This window comes from Gouania willdenowi, unplaced genomic scaffold (genome assembly GCF_900634775.1).
Source record: "Gouania willdenowi unplaced genomic scaffold, fGouWil2.1 scaffold_5_arrow_ctg1, whole genome shotgun sequence".
Taxonomy (NCBI): domain Eukaryota; kingdom Metazoa; phylum Chordata; class Actinopteri; order Blenniiformes; family Gobiesocidae; genus Gouania; species Gouania willdenowi.
This window is the reverse complement of record NW_021145224.1, coordinates 252,281-263,450: the sequence shown is the minus strand read 5'-3', so window position 1 is coordinate 263,450 and position 11,170 is coordinate 252,281.

The following is an 11,170-nucleotide window of genomic DNA, read 5'->3' as shown; positions in this document are numbered from 1 at the left end:
AGTTTAGATTATTGACTTTGTAATTGTAATTGGCATGAAAATGCAATAAAAACTTTGTCTTACACATATCAGATAACACTCACTGTTCTAGGTCAGCCTTGTCCCTGACTACAAAATACATGTGTGACCAAAAAGGTCTCCTTAACAAGGAATTTAACACTTACTCAAGATTTACAATGGCCCCCTATGGTTTCACACATGCATGACCTGGCCCGGCCAGGGCTGCAATTGTTCAACTGGCATCCTTGTCTGCTCGACTTCCCAAAAGGTGGGTTAATTCCATCATGTTAATCAGGATTGGTTGTTGCATTCTATAGGTGTGCATTCCTCGGTTACCATGGTGAATGATACCTTGTGAATCTTCACACCCATACAGGTAGAAGGTATTACAGTTTTTCAGCATGAATCATGGTCTGCCATACCTTGTAAAGGGCAGTTATTTTTCTTTTTTTTTACATGGATTGGCTGTTATGAGGATAATTTGTTATTTAAAAAATTAATAAATAAAGGGCTATAGCCTTGATTTAAGCCTAACAAGATGAGAAACAAATTAGATGACGGATAATTGTTTCAGTGTATTTTACAGTTCATTTAAGACATGGTTAAGGCATTTAATAATTGAGAGCGTACTTGTAATTGACTTTCAGGGGGGAAAAAATAATCATAATTTAATTGTAATTCAAATAAATGTTGGTCAATGTAATCATAATTTAATTGAAATTGAACATGGATGATTGAAGACGTAATTGTAACTGAAAATTTTAATTGACTCCAACCCTGACATACACAATCCTTCAGTACCTGTTGCTGATGCTGTTGTTCATCCTCTGATGACGACTCAACAAATCGTTTTGCAAAAGGTCTGCTCATATTCTAGAGGTCACAATACAAAGAAAATAATATTTAGTCATTGGCACGCAAATACAGTTTACTCATGCACATACAGTCATTATTGAATGTACACACATATTATTTGATTTAAATTATCATCTTTACACACTCTTTAATATAAATACTGGAAAAGATAACTACCTCATGTTCACTTCATCATCCTTTCGCACTACTCACCACTGCAATATATATATATATATAATCTTGTTTTTTCTTGTACATATTAGTCTTTAAATGACTTGTTTATTTTTAGTTGACTGTACTGTTATTATTATTGTTTACATTGTACAGAGAGAGCACAGTCTACCAAAGTCAAATTCCTTGTGTGCATTTCATGAATTTCCTTGTGATTAGCATCCTTATCCTTTTCGTAAATCATTCTGGATTAAGAGTGTTTTCTAAATACCTAAATTGTAAAAACGGGTTCTCAACTGGTCTCACCCTGGGACCCACTTTTTACCACTGTCATTAAATCACGACCCTCTTTTTTTTTTTTTTTTTTAGAATTCAACCAACCAAATTTAGTTTTTCAAAAATAACTGTTGAAAACACATGTATAATCTTCAGGGTTCCCGCGAATCCATAAAAAGTCTTAAAAGGCATTAAATGAATGAATCTAAAAATAAGCCTTTTATTGTCAATAAAATGTCTTAAATCAATGTTTCAAAAGTGTTACATTTTAACATAAGTATACATTTATGGTTGTAATTAGTCTCACATTTCAAAATAAATGGCAACATTAGTTTTTTTTTTTTTTTTTTAAATAAAATTTTTCTTAATGGCTTTTCTTAATCGTTTCTATTTTTTGTTGTCATCATCTGTGTTTTTGGAGTGATTTTGATTATTTTGGTCTGTGTTTTTTAATTTAATTTTTTTTGTATTTTACTGTCATTTTTGCACACACACACACACACACACACACACACACACACACACACACACACACACACACACACACACACACACACACACACACAGAGAGAGAAAATCCTTCAGTTACCTGTTGCTGTTCATCCTCTGACTCAACAAATCGTTTTGCAAAAGGTCTGCTCATAAGCAAACTGCTTCTCTCGTCTCCTTTTTCGGCATGTACAAAAAATGTAAAAAAAAAAAAAAAAAAAAAAGTGAATGTAACCATGTCGGAAATAAACTGAATAAATAAAATAAAATAAAAATAAAATATTCTAGAGGTCACAATACAAAGAAAATATTATTTAGTCATGAGCACGCAAATAAAGTTTACTCATGCACATACAGTCATAATTAAAATTATCATCTACTATCATCCTATTATATTATCTTAATTTTTCTTGTACATATTAGTCTTTAAATTACTTGTTCATTTTTAGTTGACTGTTATTATTAATGTTTAAACTGTACAGTGAAAGCACAGTCAACCGAAGTCAAATCCCTTGTGTGTTAAACATACCTGGCCAATAAAGCTGATTTTAATTACAACATATACGAAGTGCACTAAGTTTGATCATCTTACCATTTCTCGATGACGATAAAACGTTGACTTGGAGACGTATTCTTCACAGTGGTCGTAAAACAGAAGCCCCCAGGTTCTTTTCCTCCGTTGATCCATTTCGTTTTCTCGGTGTTTCACAGAAACAGTATTAACAGTCCATGGTGCGTTGCTATGGAGAGCGTCACCTATACATTATCCCAGTAGATAAGCGTGAATTCAACCTGGAAGACCCACAATGCATTGCAGGTCTTTAACGGTCCAAAGTTTAAATGTGATTGGCCGTGTGTTCTACATCGGTGGCAGTGATTGGCTCTTGAGATTACAAGCGCTAAATGTGAAAAAATACAGCCCGCGTATCGTCGGAATTGCATTCGCATTTTAAAAGCATGGATACCATGGAGGGAAATATGGGCCACAAGAGAACAAAGAAGTGTTCTAGGCCTAGGACTCGGACTCGTTCCAGATCGAGGTCTCGGTCGAGGTCTGGGTCGTGTTCTCCTCCTAGCTGCTCACGACCGGGGAGGACTCCTCCGTCTGGCGGGGGAGAAACCTTGTCTTTCCGGACGCCAAATGGAACACTGAATGGGACTTCGAACGGGACACCAGCACGCCGAAACTTGGGGTTGATAACCCGGAATGACATATGGAGGTAAATATATTTAGTGTGATTCCTTGCTTTATTGTCTGAAATGTGTTTTCGTCATGATGAGTATGTGTGTGTGGACGCTGTATCATTCTGCTATATTGTGTACCTACATGGCCGGTGTTGTAGTTTAAGTGGCGACCATTTTGACTGGCGACGAACTCTCGCTAGTGTGGCTTGTTGCTACAGCAACGCGTTGTGCGTTTCCAAACAAACGTGTGTGTGTGTTAGTAAAAAAAAACATAATAAATGTCTATGCTATACAAACTACAACACATGGCTTTGGAAAACGTGTATAAAATATAATTTTAGTGATTTTTTATCATTACGTTAAGTAATAAAATAGTAATAACTTTCAGTTTTTAAGAGGAATTAACTTTTATTCTGAATGAAAGGGGAAATAAAGGTCCCATGTAAACGTGGGCCAAAGTCCTTTCTGTCTCCATAGGGAAACACTGGAGGCAAATATGACTCTCAGTCCCATTGGTGTGTGAATGTGAGTGTGAATGAGCTGATATGTAAAGCGCCTAAGGACTACTTCAAGTCCATTTACCATTTATCATCACATTATTGGTTTAGCAATGTAAAAAAAAAAATAGCAACATACCAATAGGGTGTATTTTTTATTATGGAATTATGTAAAAACAAAAGTAAGCTTCACACTTAAAATGAACAGTTGTCCATTTTTTGTCGACATTATGAAGCAATGTATCATTCTGTCTTGTGACATGTTTGAACATCTGTGTTTGCCCCAGCCTACATCACAGTGGAATGTTAACTTTTTTTTCCCCCTCACATTTTTAGCGCAATCGTACAACTGCAGAAGAGTGTCGACAACATAAATAATAAGTTTGATGACGTGATGGAGAGGCTGGAAAGAATCGAGGCTAATCCTACCTCATCCACCACCACAACAAAAATCCCATCAGAGTTGACGGTATGTAGTTTTCTATCATCAATTATACTTATACTTCCATTGATTTCATCAATGGAGACTGGCCTATAATTTGCTAATTTTCACTGTATTTATATCCCGACAGGCATTGGTCCGTCATACATATCGAAGCCTCACAGACCTGCAATGGCAGTTCCAGCCAGAGAACAAGTATGTTTTGTGTTTTTGTCTCTTTTCCTCTGAATTGCCACTGTTTGTGAAAATTACAAAATAGTACTTTTTTTTTTGTTTGTTTTTAACATGTTTTGCTGAATTAATTAATACCCCCCCAACAGATTTCGTTCTAATCAAAATGAAAAGGTTACCCAGGCTGTGATAGGGGCCATTAAAGATGCTGAGCCACACTGGGGCATAAGCCAAGTTAGAAGTAAGTCTGATCTAGTTAATCTGGGGACCTAATTGGCAATTGTCTGCTAATGTTCGAGTGATCACTATCCTTTTGAGATGCCTTAAAATAATACATTTAGAGTTCATGACATAGTATTTGTGTTGTAATTTTCATTCACTAGGAGCCTGCAACAGAGTTTTTGAGTCCTACAAGGCCAGCAACAAGCAGGACCTGAAGGGGACAAAGGAGGATATAAAGAGGAGGAAGACTCTCACGAGCAGGAGAGATCGAGTGAGTTATTGCTAGGGCTGTAGTCAACCAAGGAAATGGTTGGTCGACCAAGGCACATGTAGTGATTAGCCAACTTATATTTACTTTTTAATTGTATCTTACTCATTATTTGACAATACAATTTTTTTTGACATACATTTTTGTTTAATTATAGATTTCTGTTTTATTATTATGTATTTTGTTTCCTCACAGTACAACTTATATCTTCCTTTTAATTGTATCGTATTTTATTTTTGACATACATTTTTGTTTAATTAGGTTTTTTTTTATTTTTATTGATAAGTATTTATTTTGTTTCCTCACAGGAGTTAAAAACTAATATTTTCTGGGGGGAAAAAATATTTCTTAATTTTGGCTCATGTGTGTTTTACTTTCGTAAATTAAATTAAATTACAATGCGATGTCGATATGTTTGGATATGATGTTTGTCGATAGCACAGAGTCTGCCACGATACGATTCAATTTGATTCACAAGCCTGCGATCGATATGTGAAATCATATGCCCATCTCACACAATCATTTACATGTATATCAACTCCCAAAAAACAACTGAAATATGATTTGACCATTTTATTCTAAGATCTTACAGGTATGGGGGCGGGGCGTTCGCCAGTACATACATAGACTGTAGAAAAAATATATATAGGTGAAATGCTCACCTTCGTGGGCGTGTCTGCGTTAAATTCGTCATCAAAGTAGGAACGCATTATCAAATTGGAGCGAGGTGTTTGGGCTCGCCCTGCAGTAAGAAAGGAGCAAATCACCCTCTAACTAACGATTGAGGGAATCCATGAAAAAACCACTTTATGATGTTTAGTGTTAGACGTTGAATTGTCTGTAAAAAGTATCTAGTAGTTTTATTTAAATTACTACGGTGCAATACGTTTTTAATATTACAAAAATATGGCAGTTGATTTCACTGTAACAAACTGTAACCAGATGGGGAAAAAGTGTCACTGGCATTATTATTAATAATATTATTATTTTAACATTGATATGTTAATGATAGCACACTGTATAAAAAACTAAGTATAAAAATGAATTTTAAGGGGCATATGAAACAAAAATAACCACACGGTTTATTTGTTTTGATTTGGTTTTAAAATGGAATAACCCAAGAACGAAGGGTACACGGATAATAATGCTACATACTGTATATGGTTTTGATTTAAAAAAAAATCTTCTTTAATATTAAATAAATATCTGAAGTAGACTTCCAGACACTTGTTATTCAGTAGTCCTGTTTATCTACATGAACAGATGCTGTTTGTTGTGGGGAGTTAGTATAAATCAACCCATTTACAAGCACGGACCGAATACTGGAAGTATCAGATCTCAGTTTGCGTGTCTGTGCACTCACGTGCGTATTTTCACTCTATGCAGAGTTGTCACTGCCAATCTCCTTTACGAATCTATGTTAATTAAACCCTACCTTTTGTAGATTTTGACTATTTTGTACTTCTGTGAGAACGGAAGGATATAGAATTAGATGTTCTCTGACTACTCAGGGAGAAAGGGTGACATATACAACATGTTTTGTTGATTGCTTTGAAAGTCTAACCTCTTCCAATCTGTCACACAGCTCTTCAAGAAACGGGTCAAAGTGGGGCAGAGGATCCTTTCTCCAGAGGACTGGGTGTATCTCTGTGGGGCCGATGCCAACTTCATCAGCGACGAGGACAGTGACGAGGACAAAACTAGTTACAAATTTGCCTCACCAAAGTGGCGAGCAGCACTGCTCTCAGGAATAATGAAAACCTGCCAGAAAGCACTGGACAGTAATAGAAAAAAGGCTATCGATCCAAGATCCAATCGCACACGTAAAGACACTGGACACTTTTCAACCCCCCCCCCCCCCCCACTTCAGATCAAAAATCTATCTATCTGCATGTGAGTGAGGAGGAAGAAGACTGAGATGGAGATGTTTAACACTTTTATTGTTTCTGTGTGGTGTGGTGTGTGTGTGTTTTTACTTCTTTTCTTTTCTTACTTTGTTCTAGAGACCTATTTAAACTGTTCCTAACTCTTTCTAATTTGTTTTTTTGATAGAATAAAAAGTTATGTGCACTAAGTGATTTTTGTTTTTAATATTTATCTTGATAGTCTCTATCTTCAAAGTAGATCAGCCATTTATGATGAGACAATTGGTGTAGAGAGAAAAAGGATCAAGTGAACCAAGTATAGTTAGGGACACTGCACTTAACTGTCCTGGGTATGGTGAGTCACCCTATGGGCCATGAATTGTATACTGAATTATGCAGACTGCTGAAATAATTTGTTGGACTTCAGATATGACCGGGGAGAGTATCGGTGCAGTATTCGGAATAAAAATACTAAATACTAGTGGTGTTCGGACTTCAGATATGACTGGGGAGAGTATCCAGGAAAAATTGAACTCCGGGATATGGCAAGTATAAAAGTGTTCCCATATCCGGAGTTTGACATACTCCGAACATGACATCTACTTCAACTGCTGTTCGGAGAGTATCCCAGGTGGATATCACCGTATTTGACTCATATCTTGGAATATTCGGGGTTCGATTCTTGGGCTTTTTGCGCAGTGTTCCTATGATATTATGACAAACATTTAATCACAAAAAGCAGCTTCAAAAAGATCCAATGTTGACAGGTTGTCTGGCAACTCAGGATAAAATGAAAGCTCAATGTTGATAAGTTGTCATGGCAACTCAGGCTAAAATAGAAGCTCAATGTTGACAGGTTGTCATGGCAACTCAGGCTAAAATGGAACCTCAATGTTGACAGGTTGTCATAGCAACTCAGGCTAAGATGAAAGCTCAGTGTTAACAGGTTGTCAAAGCAACTCAGGCGAAGATGAAAGCTGCAGAATCTCCACCATTCTACAGAATCTCCTCGTGCACCGTCAGAAACGACTAAAGTAGCTTTAATAATATTGATTAACGTTGACCAGCAGATGTCATCAGTGAGCAACGTTTGGGACCAAAGTGAGTTTCTAATAATAATAATGTCAACTTTAATGACTAATTTAGTGATTTTCCAGAATCCTGTGAGTAAATACTGCTTGTTTGATTCTAAACTTATTTACATATTTAGTAATAATCTTGTGTGAATGAGATGATAATGTAAAGATCTTTGGAACGACTTTGTCATAAAAGCTCATTTTAAATCTGTTCATTTTAACATTTAGTCTGAATTGGATCATTTTATACAGAGTGTGTGTGTGTGTGTGTGCGTGTGTGTGTGTGTGTGTGTGTGTGTGTGTGTGTGTGTGTGTGTGTGTGTGTGTGTGTGTGTGTCCCAAAATCAGATGCTGAGCCAGTGTGACAATAACAATGTTTATTTAAAGGGCACATGTTACGCTAAATTAACTTTTCTGTTCTTTAAACATGATAAAGTGTTATTAGGGCTTCATACACATGTCCTAAATATAGTTTTTAATTAATTCCCTCAATCGTTAGTTAGAGGGTGATTTGCTCCTTTCTTACTACAGGGTGAGCCCAAACACCTCGCTACATTTTGATGACGCGTTCCCACTTTGATGACGAATTTGACTCGGCACTGAGCTGGAGAAGCCACGCCTCCAGGAAGCTCTCTGTCGTGATTGACATGTAAACAGACACGTGTTTATAAAGCAGCATGAGCTCGGCTACGGATTTCAATATGTATTTCAATAAATTAACGGCCATTTTGAGAAAAATGGTCATAACGACCACTAGGGGAGGTTGCTGAGGTGGATCCACATCCTAAAATAATCAGTAGTGTTCATGGCATCTATGTGCCAAGTTTCATGCTTTTAACCCAAAGTGCACGATTCTACCAACAATTCTTCCTTAACCGCCCACTACTGGTACTGATCCAGGATCTGTGGTGGAGAACATGACCTGACTTTAATCAATAAGTTCAGGGATATTTTGTTTTCTGTTTTATTTACACAAATGATTCAGCAGAAACATATTTTATATAAAGGGGGAATTATTATTCATAGTTTGTTGTTCATAGATAGAAATATAATCACCTTTTTATGTCTTATGAAGAGGTTTTTAGAACAAATTGTTGTAAATTGCTTTAAACTTTAAAATCAGGGAGAAATTTATCAGTTTTTATTAGTTTTATACGTTTACATTTTTTGTGTGTATCATGTGTATTTAATTTGCATTCTAATGATAAATATAGTAATGCAGTATTTTTGTATTGTTTTTTTTTTTTACAATTTTTGATCACTCCATTTTTCTTTATTTTCACCCAATTTGTCATAAAGACACTAATAAATTGACATGTAAATTGATTAATATCTTAATGATGAACCATTTCCATCTGAAACTAAAGAGGAACTATGATTATTAGCTACTGTACAATTTTTTTTTTTTCAAAATTCCATTTACTTAGAAATGTTTTTTAAATATATTACAAATATATTTAAACAAAAACTGTTTCTTTTTAATTGACTATGTCTTATAAAGATGCATGAGAGCAGCATTAATATCAATACATTTACCCTCAGGGATCAATGATCTGATCAGGTTTATTGATTAAGTTTTGATCAACTTCATTTAAACTAATTTAAATGATCCTGATGACATCATTCCAGACTATAATGATTAAAGAAAAACAAATGCATCAGTTATTTCACCACTAGAGGACAGAATATTGTACAGTATTAGAAGCTATCAAGTTATCATGAACCTATGATGTTTCAGACTCTACAATCCCTGTCATCGTTGGTCTCGTTCACAACAACAGAACAACTGCAGCTCTTCACCAGAAATGGCCGTAGCTTCACAGACACATAAACGTTACGTGGGAACTGGTCTGCTCAGTATTTTGGTAGTTTAGACATGTTTCAGGTGGACGCTTCAACATGTTGTTTAGCTCAGGACCAGGAGGGGTGCTGGGGTGCACCAAATGAACGGTCCCCTTTAACATTTCCCTTTACCTCACGATGACAGCGTTTCATTCACATTATGTCACTTTCTGCATTTAACAGTGGATTTTATTTTTATTGGTAGATTCTGTCATTCTGTCTATGATTCTATTAACACAGATATTATTAGACCATAATTAGCCAATCATGAGCTCATTACAAGTTGTTCATTAATCCTGTAAGAACAAAGTCAAACCTCAAAGTCAAACTGTTTCCACTGAAGACCTTCATTTACAAATCAATGGGAATTTAAATTATTCAGCCACAAAATCTAAATATTTTCCTCCACATCATGTGATCTCTGAACAAACTGATCATTTTAGTCAATTTCAAAGTGATGACACTGCAAAGGATGGATGAATATTTCTAGATCCTTCATGTTCATTCTGTCTCTTCTATCCTTCAGGTGGAGCTGATTCTATGCTGATGTTACAGGTGAATGGAGGATTGTGGAACCACTCAGCCGTGACAGCAAACATGGTGAGAAATGAATGTATTGAAGTTTGGTTCCTGACGTCCATGTGGATGTTCTATTGAAGTTGATCTCCTACTGAAGCCTAATGCTATGTCTGATCCATCTTTAACAGACACTGTTCTTTCTAGGAACAATTGTTTGTTTGGTTCCTTCTCTGTGTTTAATCTCTAACTGTTCTACAGGACTCTGGAAGCCAGAACAAAGTGACACCTCAACGTTCTCAGGACCATGAAGCTCAGCCACAACAAAGAAACAAATCTAAGAGAAAAACTTCAGAGCAAAGAGTTCAACAGCAGAGCCAAGCTGGAGTTAAAGCTAAACATACATGTGACCAGTGTGGAAAGGACTTTAGCTTTAAATCAAACCTCACTGTACATCAAAGAATCCATTCTGGAGAAAAGCCATTTAACTGTGACCAGTGTGGAAAGGCTTTTAACCAGAATTCTAACTTAATAAGACACAAAGTCGTTTATACTGGAGTTAAAACATTTGAATGTGACGAGTGTGGAAAAGCTTTTGCTTTACAGCGGACCCTGAAACTACATCATCTTGTTCACAGTGGAGAGAAACCATACACGTGTGACGAGTGTGGAAAGACTTTCAGTCAATCTGGACACCTCAGTCAACATCTCCTCATTCACCGTGGAATCAAAGTTCACAGATGTGAACAGTGTGGAAAGGTTTTCACACATAGATCAGTTTTAACGAGTCACATGCAGACTCACTCCAGAACAAAGTTGTATCACTGTGACCACTGTGGGAAAATATATAAATCCAAACATACCCCCATCATCCACCTGAGATCTCACACTGGACATGAAGTGTGTCCCTGTGACCAGTGTGACAAAGTTTTTACAACATATAGAGATTTAAAATATCACCAAAGCAGCCACTCATCAGAAAGACCTCATAAATGTGACACATGTGGAAAATCTTACAAGAGGAAATTAAACCTTAATCTCCACCAACGAGTTCATGAAAAGAATGTTCTCAGATGTGATGAGTGTGGGAAGACCTTCAGCACCTCATTTGTTCTCCACTCACATCTCTGTGTGGATGGAGACATGGAGCAGGAATCATCTTCAGATCCCAGCGACACACGGATGGTGACGACACCTTCTGGTTCCAGTGTTGGACTGAAGAACCCAGAGATCAGGCTGCACAGGATTCCAACATAAACCTGCTGTCAGCTGGAAAATGGACACCAACAGTTCAA